Source organism: Girardinichthys multiradiatus, chromosome 5 (genome assembly GCF_021462225.1).
Source record: "Girardinichthys multiradiatus isolate DD_20200921_A chromosome 5, DD_fGirMul_XY1, whole genome shotgun sequence".
NCBI classification, from domain to species: domain Eukaryota; kingdom Metazoa; phylum Chordata; class Actinopteri; order Cyprinodontiformes; family Goodeidae; genus Girardinichthys; species Girardinichthys multiradiatus.
Window position 1 is genome coordinate 33,237,594 of NC_061798.1, and position 22,753 is coordinate 33,260,346.

General features: G+C 40.4%; 1 long non-coding RNA gene across 1 annotated transcript; it reads right to left on the reverse strand.

The window, feature by feature from the left end:
* Positions 1–8,805: 8,805 nt before the first annotated feature.
* On the reverse strand, positions 8,806–9,234 carry LOC124868027. Its single transcript, XR_007038226.1, has 2 exons — positions 8,936–9,234; positions 8,806–8,865 (listed from the first exon to the last, which is right to left on the reverse strand). It is a non-coding gene; the product is annotated as an uncharacterized LOC124868027 (long non-coding RNA).
* Positions 9,235–22,753: the final 13,519 nt, after the last annotated feature.

Here is a 22,753-nt window from a genome sequence, read left to right on the forward strand (position 1 = left end):
TTGACGGGACGTTATGGTCATCTTTGAATAAAGTTTGTCTTAACTTTAAAAACACAAAACACAACACATAATTATCTCAGTGGCTAGTCTGCCAGCACTTAGCTGAGTTTCCACAACATAAACGAAAACAAACATCATTAAAGGAACATTATTTAGATTATTTCACTCTAAACTAATCTCTGCCCAAACACTACCTCTTACATGAACCGTTCTGAAGACAGGGTTTCCTGGGCAACGAATTGAGGGAAACAAATCCAGTAATCCACGTGTGGGCATTAGAGGGACTAGCGATGCAGTTAATCTCAGTAGCTGTGGATCAGGGGTCAGCTGTTTAGCTGGCTCGGCTGAACGGTACGACAAATACACGTTTGGTTCCTTCAGTGGGGGTAGCTCTCACTGCCTGGACACGCATGCAGGATGGCCTTCTTCTTCAGGCCATGGGGACAAATAGGCTTGGGTTAGGGCTGCTTCCAGAGGCCTCAGAAGGAAAGTCAAGCCATGCTTGTTTTATGCCCTTTTTATGAATGAATGCTGGATACACAAACAGCAAAATCATTACCTAACTTTGTTGCATACCATTGGCATGATCATAGTCACTTGTGGATCCAAGGATTCTTTGAAGGAGAAGCCTTACTTGCGTTGGTCCCTCCATTAGCCGCTATCCTCAGCCGGAATGAGACCGAGTGGAGGGGTGAATGCGCTCTTGGGTCAGAGATTCCTGCTCTGACTCGTCCACTTCCTGGGATGTGCTAGGAATAGGTAGTGTGATGTTGAAAGGTGCAGAGATTTATACAGGCCTTTGATGATGTATAGTTCAGAGGTTGTTCATCCATGTTCATCCATGGCTGGGGTCCCAACAACATAGTTGACATTTTGTAATGTTTCCAGCTCATAGTATGACTTGTGAAAATTAATCTGTAGTATGCTGACAATCTTCATGTCTTTGAGCCAATTTCTCTAGTTATGCTGCCATAAGCTTTGAATGCCTTTTACACTCTGCTGTTTTCTCCTACTGCTCTCCATTTATTTGCAGTGATCAATGCAATAAACTTGTGACCTCTGTCAAAATTTTTCTTTCCATTTAGGGTACTGCTGGCTCAGTGTTTAATTGTGTTTCTTCCTGCTGCTCTCATTTAGACACAGCAGACGACCAATTATAATGAACCTGGTTCTGCTGAAGGTTTCTGCAGGGAGTTGTCCCTCTCTACTGTCCCCTCATGCTTACTTAGGAGGTGCAAAGTAAACAAGGCTAATGGAATCAATAATTACAATGAGAATTTTCACATTTAAAGGATGTAAAAGTGTTTTGATGAGTGTATCAACCTTGGAGGATTCTCTAGATATTTTATGAGGAAATGTCTTTATCCTCATTAAAAGTTGTCACTAATGGGTTAGACATCTGTGCCAAAACGGCATACAGAATATTTCCTGACATGTGTCACCTTCCAGATTGTGTCTCCTCTTCATTGGAATAACATTCAAGAAATGGGAAGTGGCAAAGGCTTCAAAAGCTGGAAACCTCAATGGTGCTTCAGAATAATGAGGAGAAGAAGAAGCTTGATCAATCAAGATAAACAGTCTGACGTTCAAGTCTGATTACTGTTGAAATTGAGTTTTGTTTTTGTCAGTATTGCTCGTTTGTCCACCTGCTACACTCCTAAAATCTTTTTCTCATCAAACCTTCCTACAAGATTTTTCATTTCAACACCTAAGAGATTGTTTTTCCGTATCATTTACTGGGGAACCTCCCAAGACTAAACCCAATATGTTACTTTTTAATCTGTTATATTAATATATTTCTTGGCTGGGATCCACAAGACACACCCAAATATCAAGGGTATTTTGGACAGACACTTCATCATAGCAAGTCTTCGTCATAGCCCTGTGGCATATGGAATGGTCATGCCTCATAAACGGTGAATAATTAAGTGAATCAGTTAATGTAGGGTTTCATCAGAAAAATATCAATAAATAACTTATTAGTAATCACAGGTATATGTTTTCAGTGATTCATTCAGTAAAAAACAAGGTCATAACATGAACAAACAAATTTAAATCAGCAAACCACGTAAAGGGGGATTTAAATGGAACAGAGAAACATGTTTACAGTATAATTAGGTGATTAAAGATTTAATTTTATGAAATCTCTCTTTCTCTCTGAAAGGTAAACTCAAAGTTTTCATTCATAATGTAGAGTTTTAAATAGCTGGCTTAAGTCTGAAGGAAATTTTGAAAAAGGACAATACAGGAATTCAAAAAGAGAAACGCCCAGGTTCTCATGCCCGAAAACAACCATAGCTAACTTTTAAGACACACCTCCTGGGTCTGGTTCTGTCACCTCACAGTAAACAGGACTGGGTCACCTGAACCTCTGGTTCTGAATGCCCCATTTCTCAGGTCAGTGGATGAGGAATATGAGCGAAACATATGTTTCGACTTGGCCTCAAAGTCGTTTCTTGAGGGAGGCACTGGCTCTTTCCATCTGGCGCAGGTGTTTGATTGGCATGATTCCTATCTTTGGAAACAATTTGTAGACAATACTGAAGTTATCTTGTTGGATAAGATGAATTGTTGCTGTGGAAGGTGCACAAATGCAAAAACAAACAAAGCTTCCTGTAGGAGAAGTCAGTGAATGAACCTAATAAGTTACTGTTAATTAAAACAATACAACTACATTTTCTGGATGATCAGGCCAAGAAATACAAATTGGCGAATGCACAACTGTGTGTTTCTCTGTCCTTCAGTCCATCAGAGACAGAGGATCTCTCTTCCCACTGACTTAGCACTAGAGCACACAGCAGGGTTTGCCCACTCAAGATTTGGAAAGCATGTCAAGTAGTCTTAGCTGTTAAGATAGTTTGAGTCTACTATTTTGTTCAAACCCTTATGTTTTCATTTTCTGAGGGACAGAGTTTCAAAACAAAACCTTGATCATTCAAGGTGTTAGGTGTGCGCTGAAATAGTAGAAACAGGAACAACTTCTTGAACTTTAACTTAGCAGAAAAAGAATTACGTTGCATAGTTTGTGAAACAAAATCTTCTTTTTGGTTAATTTGATGTCATGATGACAAGCTTTTCAACAGTCTGGGTCAAAGCTTGCGTCTTTGTTTTTAAAAGTCATATTTCTCAGCATTTCTAATGCTACAGGTGTAAATAAATGTTGCTTTTCTGTTTTTAGTACAAGTATACATGTTTATATACAAGTTTATATGCAAGTATACATGTTTATATGCAATTGTATTTTTACTCAAGGTTATTGGACTGTGAAATCCTCATACCTAAATCTTATGGCTAAAACAATTGCTGGGGAAAAGATTCTCCCAGATTCTTGTTTTTCTTACTGTTTGCCGTTTCCTCTCAGTCATTAACTTTTTTAGTATGCCTTTGAAGCATACTGAAGCGAGTTGAGATAAGGTGAGACTGATGTGGAGAAGCCCATAAAATTGGCTCCAGCGTTCTTGTGGTTTGTAGTGCAGGAATTGATAGTGTGCATGCTTGAAGTAGGCCAATACATCATTGTTTCTAAAAATCAAATTTTACCAGAACGAATACACTAAAAATCTCCTTTTAATCACCTTTTTGCTGTCAACATCTTTGTTTACATGAGGTGCAGAAGCACAGATAAGGATGAGGGGTCTAGGATATAAATTCTTCAAATATATTTGTTTTACTGTGGAGAAGGCCTTAGGCACAACATGGGAAGTAATGCATGAATGTTACCTTTGCATCAGTGCTGGCACTTTGGAGGTAGACAAATTACCATGATGAAGAAACCCAAATGAATGGTCAAGATTTTCCCGTTGAAACTGGGTTGTCATTGCGAGAATGAGTTCTTAAACTAACTGCAGAAATAATGCCATAAAGTCTTTGAGTGAGTGTGACAGGTCGTGATCAAAACCAGCTGCCAATTAACTAAATGACTCAAGCTATCACATTCAATTAGATAGAGTCTATGAACTGTCAGTGCAGCCCTCCGTCTGCTCAATAAACAAAAACAGAGGCAGGGAACGATCTCTTCAGGAGGCTTGTTGCTGTCTTTGTGATCCTTATCTCACGGGCCCTGCATCATATTTGAACCAGTCAGCTCTGACAGGTCCCATGGCTAAAACCGCTGTATGAAAGGGGTCACCTCAACCTCTGGAATCTATCGTCAGCTTTCTGTCTTGAGCAGCTGACAAATGCTTTCAAACAGCATTCGGGGGACTTCAGAGAAGTATTCCCTGATGTGTGTGTCAAGAAAGAAAGAGTGAAAAGGGAATAGATGCAAAGGGATGGTGATAAGGAGAAAAATTAGATGAAGAAGGAGAAATTCAAATAAGATAAATGGAAAACAAAAAACGTCTCTCTCTCATTCAGCTCTTTATTTTGGGCCTACTGTAATCCCCCAGAGGAGCTGCTATCTGGCAGGAGTTTGCTTCATGGTCAGTGTCGTTAACCCCCAGATGATAACACTTAGCCCAACCATAAAGAATAGGCCCCTTTAACTGATCCATTAGTGTCCAGTCCCTGAGACTGGACCCGCTGGTGTCTAGTGAAACTTACCAGGAAGCCTTGAAGGAAAACAGCATGGCAGACATGCAGGGAGATCAAAGTCCAAATCCCCTCCTCCTCCCTCCCCCTGCTCACTATTCCTCTCCACATACAGCTTTCTGTCTCCGCACCTCTGTCTAAATCTTCAACCAGACTTTAAAGGCAAAGTGAAATGTGAAAACATCTTGGAAAGACAACAGGATATATAATTCTAGTGTTTATTTTCTCTTGCCTTCTATATTGGTCAAGGCTGCAACAACAAATTTAAGTTTTAGTGTCCTAATTTTCAGATGGCATGTATTGTAGAATTCTGACTTGACCATTAAGCTGCATATGCAGCTATAATCTGTCATTGTTTGAACAATACATAAATAGATGTAGATTCTTATAGGACATCTGTCCTCTTTACAGGACTTCTAACAATATAAAGGCAAGGTGCTACTTATTGCTGCAGTTCTCTGTTACTGGAGATTTTTTCCTGTCTTTCCATTCTCCTCACTGTCCATGGGTCCAGATAAATAAGGGTCATTGTCAGTCCTTCATTAGCATAGTTCCAGTTATTTTAACATTTTTACATCTGACACTAGGAATTGAAAATGAAGCAAGCGGAGGAACTGGTCCCAATCTTTTGTCCCCAGAAATTCTGATTCTTCTCTGCAGTCAGAGAAATTTATAAAGTCCTTTTCATTCTACTTTTCTAACAACTTTTTCTAACAAAAGCAAATATTAGAAATTATTGCTAAATTTATGTCCCACCCTTCTTCACCCCAGAGTTGGTTTAGTCAAGCTTACCTCATGCACCACAGTCTGGTTTATAAATGAAAGTCATTTAACCTTAGTGGCCCTTCAGTCAGTTTACAGCCATGGAAGGAAAAGGTAGAAGGAAATTAATCTGAATTTACTTTTTTTTTATTTAATCTTTCACACTTTCCATAAATCTGATAAAATACACTAGAAAACTTTGCATTGCACTATTCAGCTGGAGGCTGCAGCCCACTCAGACCAATTGTCTGCAGAAGCATATGAACATAGGCAGGTGTGACGCAATCTGTCTGTTGGAGTGAAGCTCCCCAGTTTGGAGAAACAGCATCCAAGTTTCTATATTATGTTTCAAACTAAACATAGCTGTCATACTTCAGTCATACTCCAGTCCTCAAGGGCCAGCATGTTTTAGATTATTCCTGATCCAAAACCTGCAGACTGAAGCTCCCAACAAGCCAGCTAATGACAAATTGATTTCCGGTCTGCTGAACCAGGGAAACATCTAAAACATGCAAAATACCAACAGTTAAGAACTGACTTTAGACACCACTGCAGTAAACTCTTCAAAAATATATATTTTTTTAAATAAGGTGCGATGCGTTGCGTAGTTCCTGGTCCCAGATTTGAGTCCCAGTGACCTATGCTGCCTGTCTACCCCCTTTCTCCACCCCGCTTCCTGTCTGGATACTTTCAGAAATTACCAAACAAAATGAATGAAAAAATGTCCCTTGTGCTGCAAAAAATCTTAAATCAGTATATAATTGTGAATTAAAACTGGGAAAAATGTTTTTTCAGGGTTGGAGTCCCATACTTCTAAGCCTGTATCTACCTCAATGAATGTTTATATATTTTATGATTAACATTGTATATATGTTTTGTAGCATGGAATTTTGGATGGTATTTTATCTACATAATCTTAAATTAACTCCAGTTTCTTTACCAACATCTTAATTATCTCGATTTTTCTTTTCCTTTTTTCCTGCCACAGAGACTGCAGATGTGAATTAGCTAAAAAGCTAGAATCTGGTGCAGTGCATCTTACTCTGTTGATTGAAAAAATACATAAACTAAAACATAAACTAAAATCTGAAGCTGCATGTAGGCCAAAGTAGCCATTTCCTGACTGTTGAAGATTAACACACATCTTGCATACATCTTATATAAAGTGCATGTTCTCTTGTGTTTCCCATCATAAAAAGAGAAATGAACCTGTATGTCACTCCATACTTATTCCACAGGTAAACAGAAAGTAATGGGTTAGTTATTAAAATACTCTGAGCAAATAAGTTTAAATAAAAAAATGCTCCAGTCAATAATATTTTACAGGAATTCTTAAAGTTGTCAGTAAGAGTAGCGCTAGTGATTTTGTTAAACAATTATTTCTGAACGCGGGACTTCTTTACTCCAGTGATTAAATTTACTTGATATTAGGCTGACTTTTTTCCCTTTATTTTTTGTGAGATTATACCTCAGTAAAAGGACACATTTGTTTGCTAACAGTTTACACAAGCTTACCAAGAGTACCAATAAATGTGGAGGACATTTCCCATGTCAAGCTCATGTTCAGCTTAGGTTAGCACTGCTTAATAAACAGTTGGATCCAGTTCATGGTTGAGCTTCAGCCTAGTCATGCATTTGACCAAGAAGCATGCATTATATAAATGTTCCATTCAATTCAGTTTTGTGAAGTTTGTGCTTCTTTTTTGCAGGATTGTTTCAATTCAGTCACAATGGAGGGTTTTCAAGCATGAATAACCTGATTAAAGTCCTGCCACATCTTCTCAGTCAGACTGATTGTGATGGTCCAGAGCAGCCAGACCATCACACTACCACCACCAGGTTTGACTGGAGGTTTGTTGTTTTTTTTCTGAATTGCTGTGATAATGTTACACCAGAAATAATGGGATGCACACTTTTGTCTTATCGGTCCATAGAATATGTTCTCAAAGTTCGGGGGATTATCACTAATCACAAATGTAAGATGTTAAACATGTTAAAGTCTTAGTTCCGTAATAGTTTTGTTTTGTACTAAAATAGAAAAAAAAAGGTTTTACTCCTTTAACACATGCGGTGTAATGTCGCCTCTGCTCATGGCAGAAAGACTATAAGTCATATTTTAATGCCGTTATATCTTATAGATTTTAAAGTGAATTCAGAATTGTGTCAAACTGGCATCTGTAGGCCAAAGCTTTACAAACAACAGATTGCTAAAAGTCTGAATGCTATAGCTGTATTGTTTGGCAGAGCTGTAGTTGTTTTCTGGTTATCTTGGCATTTCAGTGTAAAGTAAAACTTTCAACTTGCCATTACCTTTAGATGTTTGGATTTAAGGCAAACTTGCTAAAAGAGCTCAGCTAAACTTTCTAATACTGCAGCTTATTATCAGTCACTATCTCCCTATTCACTTATCTTAACAGCTCTGTCCCACCTCTAAGAGGAAACCCTTTCTCTTTTTATCGTTATCTATATTTATTTTCACACTTATGTTATACAAGTCTTCTTCTCCTTGACTTGATATCCTTCACGAATTTCCACTGGGCTCTCTCCTTCCTCCTTTTTTTACTACCAATGTGCCCCTGTCTTCCTCCCCGGGTGTTTCCAATTTAGAACTGCTATGAAGCAGTTCAGATTGTAACGCCATCAATTAGTCAGTGACTCCAGCGCATTTATTTAATGGGGCCGAAAGAGAGCTTTGCTGATTTACAGGCTGTGAGGTAGATGTGAGGGAGGGATGTTCTGACATGGCCGACGTGTGTTTTTTTGGGTTTGTGGGAAACAAGCCGATGCACTGTGCACCTTAAGGCTTGGGTCTTGAGGTTTAAAGTCCCTGTAGTAATATGCTGTGGCCTCTTAGAGATGAAAAGGTTTGCAGAGGAAGAAAAAAAATGCAAAGGTAAGAGAAAATGTTTAAGATTTTCTAGACTGCTAAATGCCTCTTTTCATGAGTATTTGGTTTCAACCGCGGTTTTTTTCAATACAAAAGAATTTTATATGCTATAGAAAACCTTTGAAGGTCTTAGTGCAGCATATCAGTGTTTAAACCTAAACTGTAAGGGAAAAGTGAGCAGCCTACTGACATTATGAAATGCCTCAGAATAGACTACTTTTTCTTTAAGTCATATTAACTGATTAATGGGGGCCATAAGATTGTTTAGTGCTGCTTTTTCTCATGGAGATAAAACTCAGAGCAAAATAATCTATGGGTATAGTGCAGAAATAAATCTATAACACTCCCTATAGCAGACGTCTACCTTCCTAAAACAACTCCAATCTCAAAAACATAGCGACTTATTGGAACGCTATTCTATGAAACTTTAAACCATGTAGTCGATTATTATTTACAATGGAAATAGAGAAAAGAGGCAGTATGCCACCAATGATATTTATGTTCATACTACGTTTCTATCAAGATTCTGATAGAGAAGTAAAGCAGTGCAAAAGCTACATTTTAATACTGTCATAGTTTTGTAAACCGACTTGACCCACATGCAGGAAATGCTCAGGAGAAACAGGAACGTTTGTAAATACGTTTATTGAATACAGGAATACTGGATACTCTGGTACATGGCAGGGCTGTAAAGAAGAAGCGAGCAGTAAGTAGGAGTGAAACTAAGAACGAATTAATGAATAAGTATTTCCTTACTAGGTTGGGTGCTCTCCGCCAGGAGGAGAGGGATTCAGACTGACTGCGGTGAGTACAAAGGCTTCCAAACCAGGAGTGTGCAACAGCGAGTGGTAGTACGATGCCAGAGCTGGGTCGCTTGAGAGCGGTGGGGGATGGACAGATTCAGTGGAATTGGTGTGAGGCAGGAGGCACTTGGCGGCAGCCAGCAAGGTTAGTCCAGTAGAACAATAACAACGTGGCGTCTCAAGCTCAGGTACTCCAAAGGTCCGAGACAAAGTGGGGTAACAAAGCAGTTCGACGATCCAGCCTGGGTAATATCCAGGTAGTCTCGATCTATCATACAAGAAGACAAAGACTGGTTAGTAAAAGTCAAATGAGAAATGTTTAACTATACGTGAGAAGGCTGGAGCCCTACCACTGAAGGCTAACACTCGAGAGGTGAGATGCTGGCTGCCTGCTGCTTAAATACACCGAAGCTCATCACTGAAGATAGGGAACACCTGTCACCTCCACCAGCACTCCAGAACCTACTAAAAACCAAGCGCATACACACACACACACACACACAAACACTACCAAGCCGTCTGCCCACCACGACAAATACTGGTTCAAAGAATTGCAATTTGTTTTAATTTTTACACTGCCTGGCTGTTCTGTTGAATTAACTCTGAATGGAAATACCTTATTGTCATGTTCTGATGTGTTGTATCTTTAAATACTGCTAAACACAGCTGGAAAAGGGAAAATAAGAGAAGAAACAACTAGCAAAACATAGACAGTAATAGAGGGAACTGACAAAGGGCTCAGGAGTTTAGCAGATATGAATGCTAGGAAGTTGATTTCTATTGGGGCACTTGTAGGGAAAGTACCGTACATTAAACGGCAAAACATTTTAATGAAAGCAAAAACATGTTCCCACACAACAGTAAGTTGTTCAATTTCCCTGTCCAATGCACAGCTGGAAATATAAACAGTACCCACCACAGGCACCGTGTAGCGGTCCATTCTCTGCATTTGTGCTTTTATCTTAATAGTAATTGACATTTGACTAAATTTCTTAATGTTTTATTTGCTTACCATTATTTGGGTCTGTTTGGTGTTGGTTTGAATGCAAGTGAATAAAATTATGTTGTGATCATAAAAAGCAGGAAACCCATTAGAGGTTTCATGCATTTCCTGCAACGATATCTAAAACTGACATCCATAACAGCCATCTTCTGATCACTGTGACACTGAAATATTTCTCCAACATATTTTTAAAGTTATTTCAGTCTTGCTTTTATTTAATAGTCATCACTCACCGTATTGGCTTTGGATTCCTTTACTTATTTTCTACAGCGTCACCAAAACTGTTTAAAATATAAATATTTTGTTTTTGTTCATTCCAGAATCTGTATCAGCCAAACTGTGGCCTATATTTACAGCCTCCAATGATACATGTAGACCATGTAATTATTTTCTCAGCTACTGTGTAAAGTCAATTGTAAAGTCAATTGTGTATATGCAGTACAGACCAAAAGTTTGGACACACCTTCTCATTGAAAGAGTTTTCTTTATTTTCATGACTATGAATATTGTAGCTTCACACTGATGGCATCAAAACTATGAATTAACACATGTGGAATTATATACTGAACAAAAAAGTGTGAAACAACTGAAAATATGTCTTATATTCTAGGTTCTTCAAAGTAGCCACCTTTTGCTTTGATTACTGCTCCGCACACTCTTGGCATTCTGTTGATGAGCTTCAAGAGGTAGTCACCTGTAATGGTTTTCACTTTACAGGTGTGCCCTGTCAGGTTTAATAAGTGGTATTTCAAGCCTTATAAATGGGGTTGGGACCATCAGTTGTGTTGTGCAGAAGGTGGATACAGTACACAGCTGATAGTCCTACTGAATAGACTGTTAGAATTTCTATTACGGCAAGAAAAAAGCAGCTAAGTAAAGAAAAACGAGTGGCCATCATTACTTCAAGAAATGAAGGTCAGTCAGTCCGAACAATTGGGAAAACTTTGAAAGTGTCCCCAAGTGCAGTCGCAAAAACCATCAAGCGCTACAAAGAAACTGGCTCACATGAGGACCGCCCCAGGAAAGGAAGACCAAGAGTCACCTCTGCTGCGGACGATAAGTTCATCCGAGTCACCAGCCTCAGAAATTGCAGGTTAACAGCAGCTCAGATTAGAGAACAGGTCAATGCCACACAGAGTTCTAGCAGCAGACACATCTCTAGAACAACTGTTAAGAGGAGACTGTGTGAATCAGGCCTTCATGGTAAAATAGCTGCTAGGAAACCACTGCTGAGGACAGGCAACAAGCAGAAGAGACTTGTTTGGGCTAAAGAACACATGGAATGGACATTAGACCAGTGGAAATCTGTGCTTTGGTCTGATGAGTCCAAGTTTGAGATCTTTGGTTATAACCACCGTGTCTTTGTGCGGCGCAGAAGAGGTGAACGGATGGACTCTACATGCCTGGTTCCCACCGTGAAGCATGGAGGAGGAGGTGTGATGGTGTGGGGGTGCTTTGCTGGTGACACTGTTGGGGATTTATTAAAATTTGAAGGCATACTGAACCAGCATGGCTACCACAGCATCTTGCAGCGGCATGCTATGCCATCCAGATTGCGTTTAGTTGGACCATCATTTATTTTTCAACAGGACAATGACCCCAAACACACCTCCAGGCTGTGTAAGGGCTATTTGACCAAGAAGGAGAGTGATGGGGTGCAGCACCAGATGACCTGGCCTCCACAGTCACCGGACCTGAACCCAATCGAGATGGTTTGGGGTGAGGTGGACCGCAGAGTGAAGGCGAAAGGGCCAACAAGTGTTAAGCAATACTGGGAACTCCTTCAAGACTGTTGGAAAACCATTTCAGATGACTACCTCTTGAAGCTCATCAACAGAATACCAAGAGTGTGCGGAGCAGAAATCAAAGCAAAAGGTGGCTACTTTGAAGAACCTAGAATATAAGACATATTTTCAGTTCTTTCTTTTTTTTTTGTTCAGTTCAGTATATAATTCCACATGTGTTAATTCATAGTTTTGATGCCTTCAGTGTGAAGCTACAATATTCATAGTTATGAAAATAAAGACAACTCTTTGAATGAGAAGGTGTGTCCAAACCTTTGGTCTGTACTGTATGTACATTTAAATATGTACATATTTAGATACTCTTTATTATTGAGATCAAAGTGTACCGGAGTCAAATTCCTTGTAAGTCTGTACAAACTTGGCAATAATGCTGATTCTGATTCTTTCCACATAATGTTCTTTCTTTGATGGCATCTATTTTGTTAACTGTGCCAGTCCCTCTTGAGCAGAACATCCACACACACGATCTGAAAGTGGATGATCACAGATGTTCTCATCCAATCGGACTGAGTTTTAGCTATTGGCAAAGAATATGCAGAAAATGTAGCTTATAGATGTAAATATTTGTAAAAAACATACCCCAAAAACTTGCAGGTGTGATTGATTTAGCAAAGTATTGAACCAGGTGGGCTGTTGACACCACAATTTTCAGATTTTTATTTGTTAAATATTTAAAACAATTATGAGCTGCTTTATGTTGACCTATCACATCTCTGTAGAAGCTAACGTGCGAAAAAGGAGGCATACCAGTAATATTTTTATGTAAGTGGAGGCCTTTTCATAACTAATCTAGAGTTGGTTATAGTGCTTTCCTTTAGCCCAGGTGTGCCCAAGGTGCAACCCGCAAGCCATTTGCCCCTTTGAACGATTCTAAGGGCGCAATTAAAAAACGGTAAAGATTCGGCCCATAAGCACAGACAGTTGATGCTGATGGACCTTTTCATTGATGGAGCCTGTTAGTAAGGCAAAAGAGCCTTTTTTGTCTCAGATCTACAATGATTTATTTTCTAAAAAAAAGGAGGTTGTCATAATGTGGGTCTCTGTTGGACCAATATGGGGGAAAAAACTCCTGAAGCTCAAGGTTTGCAAGTAAGACGACACTTTATTGCTCATGGCTGGACACGGACAGGGTACCAGGCATGCACACAAACACAAACAACACATAAGGAACCAGCGGGGAACAAAGGAAACAAACGGGCTTAAATACCAAACTGAACAGCAGGGAGAACCAATGACACACATGACCAGACAATCAGGGGAAAACACAGAACAGGTGTGGGCTTGGGGTCCAGGGAGACAGAAAACAAAGGACTAGACCAGGTAATATAACAAACTCAAGAACTCAAAACACAAGCAGGTAGAGTTCAGGCGGCGGGCCCGGATGCCGTCCCCGGCAGATCCAGAATTCAGGTGGCCGGACCGGTGGCCGTCCTCGGCAGATCCGGTGATCAGCGGGCTGTCCCTGGCCGATCCGGCGATCAGCTGGCTGGCGACGTAGGGGCAGGTGATCAGCAGGAGCTGAGCAGGCCGGTGATGTAGGAGCCGATGATCTGACGTCCGCCGGCGGGACCAGGAGAACCCATGGTGGAGCTCAGAGACAGGTCCTCCACAAACTCCTCCGGAACGGGAGCCAGGAATGGAGGCAGTTCATCCTCGGACACCTCCAGGACAGGACCAGGAACAGGAGCAGGAAGTGGAGGCAGTCCATCCGCGAGCCCCTCACGGACCAGAACAGAGTGTGAGGGCAGCTCGGCTTGGGACACCTCCGGAACAGAACTAGGAACAGGATAGGGGTGTGGAGGCAGTTCTTCCATGAACCCCTCCGGAACTGGACCAAGAACAGGATTAGGAGCCGGAAGCAGCGGTGTTGGCTGATCAGGAGCCAAACCATGAGCCGGAAAACCGTGTCGAGCTTCGGTGGAGAGGTGGAGATCTGCGGTGGAGCCACCGAGACACAGCAGGCGGAGAGGGTGCGTCCTTGCGCCCCGCAGGGACAGTAACAGGAAATGGAGACAGGTCCTCCACGAAATCCTCCAGAATAGGAACCAGGGATGGAGGCAGTTTGTCCTCGGACACCTCCAGGACAGGACCGGGAACAGGAGCAGGAAGTGGAGGCAGTCCATTGACGAGCCCCTCACGGACTGGAACAGAGTGTGAAGGCCGTTAGGCTTGGGAGCCCTCCGGAACAGAACTAGGAACAGGATTGGGGTGTTGAGGCGGTTCTTCCATGAACCCCTCCGGAACTGGACCAGGAACAGGAATAGGAGTTGGAAGCAGCAACGTTGGCTGATCAGGAACTAAACCATGAGCCGGAAAACCGTGTCGAGCTTCAGTGGAGAGGTGAGTGGAGGAGGGAGCAGGAGATCTCCTCATAGAATTGGCGATTTCTTCCAGGGCCCTTTGTCGCTTGGCCTCAATGGTGTGGTGGATCTGAGGGTCAGGGAAAAAATCCCTCCTCACCTCGAGCCAGTCTTGGAGGGTGCCAGCTATTTCCAGCCGGGAGAGGTCACCAGGTGAAAAAATAATTTGGCCAGAACCTCACCCCTCTTGAATTCCCTCACCATTCCTCCCGCTTGGTCCCGTTGGCTGTCATTATGTGGGTTTCTGTTGGACTAATATGCGGGGAAGAACTCCTTAAGCTTGAAGTTTGCAGGTAAGACGACAGTTTATTGCTCATGGCTGGACACGGACAGGGTACCAGGCGAGCACCCAAACACAAACAACACATAAGGAACCAGCGGGGAACAAAGGAAACAAACGGGTTTAAATACAAAACTGAACAGCAGGGGGAACCAATAACACACATGACCAGACAATCAGGGGAAAACACAGAACAGGTGTGGGCTTGGGGTCCAGGGAGACAGAAAACAAAGGACTAGACAAGGTAATATAACAAAACACAAACTCACGAACTCAAAACACAAGCAGGTATGACAGGGGTACTTTATTTGTTTGATTTAAATATTGCTTATTTAATTTATTCTTTAGCAGGCAAAAAAATCCCAATTAAAATACTTTTGAGTCTTCCCAATGTCCACAGAGCACTGTGAATTGATTATATTGTCCTTCATGGCAAAAAAAACTTGAACACGACTCCTTTAGCCAATTGATTCTAAAAAACATCCAGATGGTCTTATATAAATGCCAAAATTCATGGCTCACACAACTAATATTGTGATAAGAAAGATTTGTATTGCAAAAAAAATTGCTTATTTCATACATTTAAGTAGGTTTTTATATTTATGATTCCCCCCCTCTGAAATATAAAACAAAAACAGTCATAGTTTTTGGAACGCAGAGAAAGTGTGTTGTATTTGTATCTGAGTGTGAAACAGAGCAGGGGAGCAGAATGTATCAGAGAACCGAAGGAGGGTTTGTTGGCTCTTCGGTAAATACAACCAATCACCTGTTGCCTTAAACTGAGCCCCCCACAACGTCTTTCAGTGTCCTCCTCTTAATTACCCATCATTCCTCCTGCAGCAGGGCCCCTCACAAATTACAGCACATTGTCTCCCGCCGATCGGCCTGTCATCACGCGGCTCCATGTTTCAGAACGCAGCTCATTGTGCATGAAGTCAAGAGCTAAGGGGTCCGGGGAGGGACTCTCTGTCAAACACACACACACACACACACACACACACACACAGACAGAGAAAAGACCTTCATGTGTCCACATTCACACACACTCACAAATGTACACAGAGGCCCATTAGCTCTGGTGCCAGCTGACTCTGTGACCCAGACGCTTTTCTGCCGTGTCAGCGGGACCAAAATGACACTGTGGCAGTAATACCCCTTCTCTGACACATACAAATACACAGATACTGCAACGAGCAGAGCAGAGCGCAGGAGAATCAGACATCTTCTCTGTTGATCTGACTAACTGTGCTGCCCCTAGAGATGAGGGGAGAAGAAGTGACTCTCTTGTTTGTACCTTCAGGATGAGACAGCAGCAGCAACAAAAGCTTCTGTGTCTGTTAAAGGAGTACCTCCAACAAGGTAAAATAAATTATAAAAACCAGTCAATTATTGCTGTTTTCTTCTTTCTGTTGTTATGGGAGACATATAAATACAGCTAAGCTGACCCGGCGTTTGATACAAGCTTAGTTTAGGCAAATATAACATTTTTAAAATTGTGACGTTGCAGGTAAAGATGTGTAAAATGATTTAAAATATATTTACCTTTCATTAAAGTAAGATGTTCCCACACCTAACAATTTTGAAAAATCAAATCTTTTATGGACATTTATGTGATGGAGGATAAAAATCCCTAATTTATAAGTATTTTGTTTTTAACTAAATCTTCAGAGCTCCAATAAGTGTGTTGTAATCAAAGCATTTTTTTTTTAAATGTGTACTTTACTCTTAGGTTGAGCAGAGTGTCAGAGCTTTACTATAGAAATCCATGACTCCCTGTTTTCTTAGGTTAGAAATAACGTAAGACAGAGGAGACGTTTGTCTCTTCAAAATTTGAAAAGACAGGAAAACAGGCCTCTTTTTTAAGACAGATATGTGTTGATTTTAATTAATCAGAAATTACCCACAAGAAGCTTCTCACCAAAGATTGCTCATGTCTACATTAAGTGTAATAATTAAAATGTTTAAGACAACTGAAACTGGGGGTGCGGCGCTGGTGTTGTAGGGGTTATCGCGCGATCACATATAGAGGCTATAGTCCTCGAAGCGGCCGTCCCAGACCCGGCGACCTTTGCCGAATGTTTCCCCCTCTCTTTGCCCCTCCATCCTGTCTGCCTAGTGTCAAAAATAAAGGCCTCTAGTGCCAAAAAAAAAAAAAGAAAATCAACTGAAACTGGACTAGGCTTTAAGAAGATTTAAGTTTATTTTGACACATACAGTGAGCTGGATGGTAAAGGCTTGATTTACGTGTTCTGTTCACAGTATGGCTTTCACACAGGAAGATCATTGGTGGCGCACAGGCTCCAACCTCCATTTTTTGGTGTAAATGGGATATGATAACAAGAAGCAAGAAACATAACAACAGTTCATAAAATAACGTCCACATAAACTTTTATGATGTTTTTGAGATGTTTTATTATTACAGATGTCCGTTTTGGTCCCAACCCCTCTCAGCAGAGTTTAGCTTCAGCATCTGGGACCAGCTAATCTGGATTTGTGGATTTGTTCAAGACCCTCGTGCAGGCAGCAACTACGGACGATAATAAGAAGTTTGAAGAGTTAATTGACAGGAATTAAATTATTGTTTCTTCCAGCTTCAGGGGAGAAATCCAGGATGGCACTGAGGAGGAGGTAAGTTGTTACGGAGGAAAGTAATGTTTGAGGATGTATAGTGAAGATGAAGAAAAAGGCAAATTTCTTACTGTTTATGAGATGGTGGAGATTCCAGGAAGGATTGAGTACCACAGAGGAGATTAGCAGCTTGTGGTGAACGGCGCAGGTTGGGAAAGCTTTCTTGTTCTTTCTTACAGGAGAAAAAGGAGATGACGGTGGAGTGTTGGGAGATGTATAGGCATGTAAGTTTTAGGTTTAGGCATGTGGAGGAGTTGAGCTGGCTCCAGGGGAGCAACCAGTGGACCAGTCAGGAAATTCATGGAGGTGATCTTATGGTTAGTTTTCCAATGAACTCTAGAATCGAGGAACAGACCGTGGACTGGTCTACTTACTGAAGAACAATCTGGCATCTGCCTCAGGTAATTTGCTCCTCTCTATGGCTCTTTCTAATTGGATTAAGAGGAGCTCCAGCTGTAAGGACGCACCTGCCAGTAACACCCTGCAATTAGAAGAGGTATCGAAAACACACACAGACCTGCACCCCATGCATGCGTGGGTTCTCACCGGGTACTCCGGCTTCCTCCCACAATCCAAAGACATGCCTGTTAGGTTAATTGGTCACTCTAAATTGCCCTTAGGTGTATGACTGAGTGTGTGCATGGTTGTTTGTGTGTTGCCCTGCGATGGACTGGCGCCCTGTCCAGGGTGTACCCCGCCTCTCGCCCACACACTGCTGGAGATAGGCACCAGCTCCCCCGCGACCCACTATTGAATAAGCGGTAGAAAATGACTGACTGACTAAAGTGCAAATCAAGGTCAAAGAGCGAGACCATTTAAAGGTACAAACCTTTCTAATTTGAGCCACTAACATGTTTGATAGCATATGAAGAACTGGTGAATGCATATAAAAACCCATGATGCCTATAATGACCTTTATATCCCTTCGAAGAAATTTTAAAACGTCATTCCTTAACCACTTTCTTCACCCTTAGGACTCGCTGCTGGTCAGTTTGATTCACATTAGAAACTTAAGCTGCTTTGAGTGTACGTCTGCCAAGCTGTTGCATTAGCCGGACATTAAAAATCTATAGAAAAACAAACACATAGTAAAGTTTAATTGCAAGGCATTTGCCTTGGGTATGAGGGAGAGCATTTTACGGGCTTTCCCTCTCATTAAAAATGCAGGCAGAAAAAAAACACTTAATTAATAATGGTTTGCATATGCCGGGTGAAGAGGGGAATTCTTTTACTGTGGCATTAGGTGCAAATGAGATTAGAAGTGCTCTAAATGTTGTTTAGACCCTCTGACAGCATGTTTTACCTTAAAATAGCAACAATATGTTTCTCTCACATTTAGCTTCTTAAAAAAATGTAATTATATAAATTATTTAACATCTTTGAAAAGCACAGGCTTTCTGACAAAGACATCATTGGCCTGTTTCCTTCCCTGCAGTGCCAGTCAATGCTGCAAAATATGACAGAAAAAGAGCCCATGTGCGTGAAGAATCTAGCACCCCACAGCTTCCAAACAAATACTTCTTAATTAAATCCAATTGGCCCTTCTTCTCCACCAACCGCTGACTGTGACACATAAAAGCACTGGCAATTGTAAGGCTTATGTGAAAGATTGTGGGGGAAGGTAAGTGAAAAACTAAAATGGAAGGCGCTTGCTGAACCTTCCACTCTGTGTAGCTGTATCATTTAACATGAAAAAGAAAAAAAATCCCATTTGGCATTGATTAGGGAAGACGCAAATTGGAAGCGGGAGGATTTGAGGACCACAGGGGTAACACACATGTATCTGAAGCCGCGACACTCTTTGTCCCCTCTAATTTAGATGTCTAAGAATTTGCTGTATGTGTTGCCTCATGCCAGGAAGTCTCAAACTCAGCATAAGGAAATGCCACTGGGCAGCTTGCAGTCACCCCCATTTGTAAGTCATTAAAATATTTTCTCTGTGACATATTAATTACAGAGTTCTGTTTGTCTTCCCGCCTGCGCCTGAAGAGTGCCAAAGTTCTGCGTGCTTGATAACAAATGTTTGCATGCAGAGTCATTTGTGCTGATCTGAAAGGGGACAAGACAGCAATTCATCAGTTTAAAGCGTTTGTTACTCATCGACTTACAGCAGAAAAAGACACACATGACTTTAGAAGGTTACTAAACTGTTCTTTTTGGGGGAAGGGGATGCAACTGCATTTAAAATGTTTATTTTTATTTTATTTTATATGATTCTCTATTGAATAATACCTTTAAGATAATAGAAAAAACAGGAATAAGATATAATGTCACGGTGGGTGGTGGTGAAGGAGTGAAGTACTAACAGGACATCAGCAGACACTTTGAAGACGGATACATTTTAATGAAGGTAACAGGAACTGAGGATGACCACAGGATAATCACAGAATGAAAACAGACGATCAGACAATGAGGGAACAGAAAATCCCGACTAAAATACTTCAGGGAATAACAGAAGTCAAGTGAGTACAATCAACAAGAACAGGTGTGGATCATGACATACACACTGAAGTTTTCATGTATGGGTTTTTGTTTTTTCTGGCCGGCAAACTTGAAAGTATCAACTGATGTTTTTTTATGCAGCATAACATTTCCTGAACACAACATGGCACATGGTATTCCTTTACAAAGTTTCTTTAACAAGTGTGCTGCTGAACACTTTCACTGCTGATGTGACGTAACTTTATTCACAGCTGCGTTTTATCAAATCGGCCCCATCAGATGCAGCAACAGTAATGTAAAATTTGATTTGATGAGTGTCAAATTTACACAAATGTTGAAGCTTTTTCCCACACATTTACATTAAACTGTTTTGCAGCGAAACATTCTGTGCCGTTATCATTCATATGGTTTGATTGCCTGTTAGTGCACTTTGTCTTTGTTTCCCCTACATTTTGTGGTAGTGATCCAACACACACTTAGATTTATTGAATGACACCATAAGCAGTTGAATCAGAAAGTAAACAACCTAAACAAAATGGCGTCACCGCAAAACTAGGTCTCAGCTGTTTACCACACTGCTGAAAGCAGAGATCTCACAGGTTTCAATATAAGTTTTGCCACAATCCACCCAGGATTTTTTCAACCAGCGGCGAAGGAAGCAGAATTATCACTCATGTTTAAAAAACATAAATATTAACATATTGAATATTTAATTATTATTTCAAAGCGTAAAACGCCTTGGCCCTTAAGAGGTTAAAAGAAAAGGACTACGAGGTATACATTTTGTCGTCAGTCTAATACTTGCAGGGTGGACCAGTTACTCCATTGAGTACTTCATAAAAATGTGTGCTTTCAGAATACCAGTGAACTATTTTCTGTTTTTCTGAAATTTGATCTCAGAATGTCCGGTCTGTTTAGATGCATTGATGAACGCCTGTTTGTTTTCAGGGTTTTCTGTCAAAATATTTGCATCTGTTCAAGTGTACAAAGTGTAAAGTGTAAAAAAATAAGATTGTCCTGTTAAATAGCTGTTATGATAAGATTCACTCGCTCAGGTTTATTAAAGTAATCTTCCACAAGATGAGAGCACAGTAGCCATCAGTGTCAGAATGTTGCAGTTATTAAATGTGCCATATAAACAAATAACTTGAACATTAACTGACCACATTATTTATTAAAGTCACAAAATCACATTTACTTACAGTAGATTCTTAGTATATTATAAAAAAATTACTTTAAATTAAAGTGGTTAAAAAACATCACCAAGTTGGGTACGAATTGAAACATGCTGTTACAGAATATTGCAAGGCAGTTGTGCCAAACATACCTGGTCTTTCCAAATTGAGTATGTCCACACCTAACTGTTTTAAATTGCACATGAACAGACCAAAAGTGCAAAGTACTCAATTGTGAAGTGGCAAAATGTCTCTAAGCGATGCTGTAAAGTAAATTCATATGCAATACATTTCACAATAAATAAATAAATAATCACCATTTATTTTATTTTCTGAAATAGCCATCTTTACTCAGATAACAAACAAAGTTTAAAGTCTCGAAACCAATCAGAGCTGCCATAATGCTGCTTCTGTCTGTGATTTCTGATTGCACGCTACAATATTTAGACTGCCAAAAAAAAAATATCCAGGAATACAAATTATACACAGTGACCATCCCTGTGACAAATTACCCACATTTTTGCACAATGTTACTCAAGACTCCAGCATAAACAAGTATGACTGATGTTTGTTCTGGTATTTACCCTCCTGTGTTTTACTTTCTCTTAGAAGAAAAAAAAAGACTTTTCTGAAAACATTTGCAGGAAATTTAATGACAACCCGATATAATTGACTTGAACCAAACAGCAAAAACAACAAGCTAAGGCAGGGACAACTGAGTGTGATAATTTTCTTTGGGTTCAGTAAAAACTGTAAACCTTCAAAAAGTTTATGGGCTATTCCAGAGCTGAGCAACATTTTCTGTCCCACCCATAAATTATTCATCAAAAAATATAAACACACGCACTTGTCTAGTAAATTATACATATCCTTAGACAAAAATTTAAATTTTGTTGTAGGAAAAATGTGTTCTACAAACTTTAATACCAAATAAAATCCATTGCAAAAGAACACTTTTTGGTATGATTTTGTTAAAATATTTCTCTTGTAACTGTTAAACAATTGGTTTAATAATCAACGTTTCTTAGATCAAAGTAATGATACACTGAAGTTATTTCCCACAACATGCGTCCAACCTTGTTACCTAAACCTATTTATTGTCAGGATCTGCCACTTTGGGGTGTTTTTTAGTGTACTTTTTCTCTGTTAGGTTTTTTTTTCTGTTCCTTCTGATTAAGTAATTACTTCTGTTAAGTTATCACTTTCTAGATTCTTGTGTTCATGTGTTGGTTTATTTTCCTTTTAGGTCAGAGTTTCCCCAGGTTTTGTTATCTAGCCCAGTTTCCTTTTGCTCTGTCCCTCTTGTTTACCCTTCCCTCATCAGTTGCAATTAGTCACATTCCCCTCTGTCTCCCTGCTACCCGGTTCCTCACCTGTTACCATTTTCCTCTGATTGCTTTCCCCTCTCTCTCATTGGTCCATACTCCACCTCCCACCGTATATTAGTTGGTTGTTTTCATTGTTCCTCGCTTGGTCCTCCTGTTTACTCCCCATGTTGCCATCCTGCTTCATGAACATGTACTGAAGATCTATGTAAATGTTGCTTACCTTTACTATTAAAAGAGAAGAATCCTCTCAATATGGCAATGCTGCTTCAGTGTTCATCTGCATTATGGTCCAAAACAACCCAGCATTATGACATTTAGCATGGTAAACGCTGAGGATAAGTAGTGAATCACATGACACAGATATAATTACATCATTAAGCCTTAAGCTGAAACTATGAATGGACCAAGGTTCAGTTTTGTTTGCAATTGTTCGTATCCTTTCCAATCTTTTCAGTCTTGGCTGAGTCTGCCTCAGGCTTTGTGGGGTGTTCGTTGTAACAAAGTGCAGACTGGAACTTGGGAGCAGGATGGTGAGTTGAAAGATTTAATAAAAGCAAAAGATAAAAACTTACAGCAAAGCACAAGAAGAACAGGCTATGGAGCATAAAAAGAGGAACAGGCAGTAGAATGGATGAGAAACAGACATGGTAATGGAAGAATGCTGTGAGGAACTATGAGAACTGGTAAGCCTATATACTGAGGGAGGTGTGGAGAATGACATAGAATGCAGGTGGGTTAATCAGGGGATAA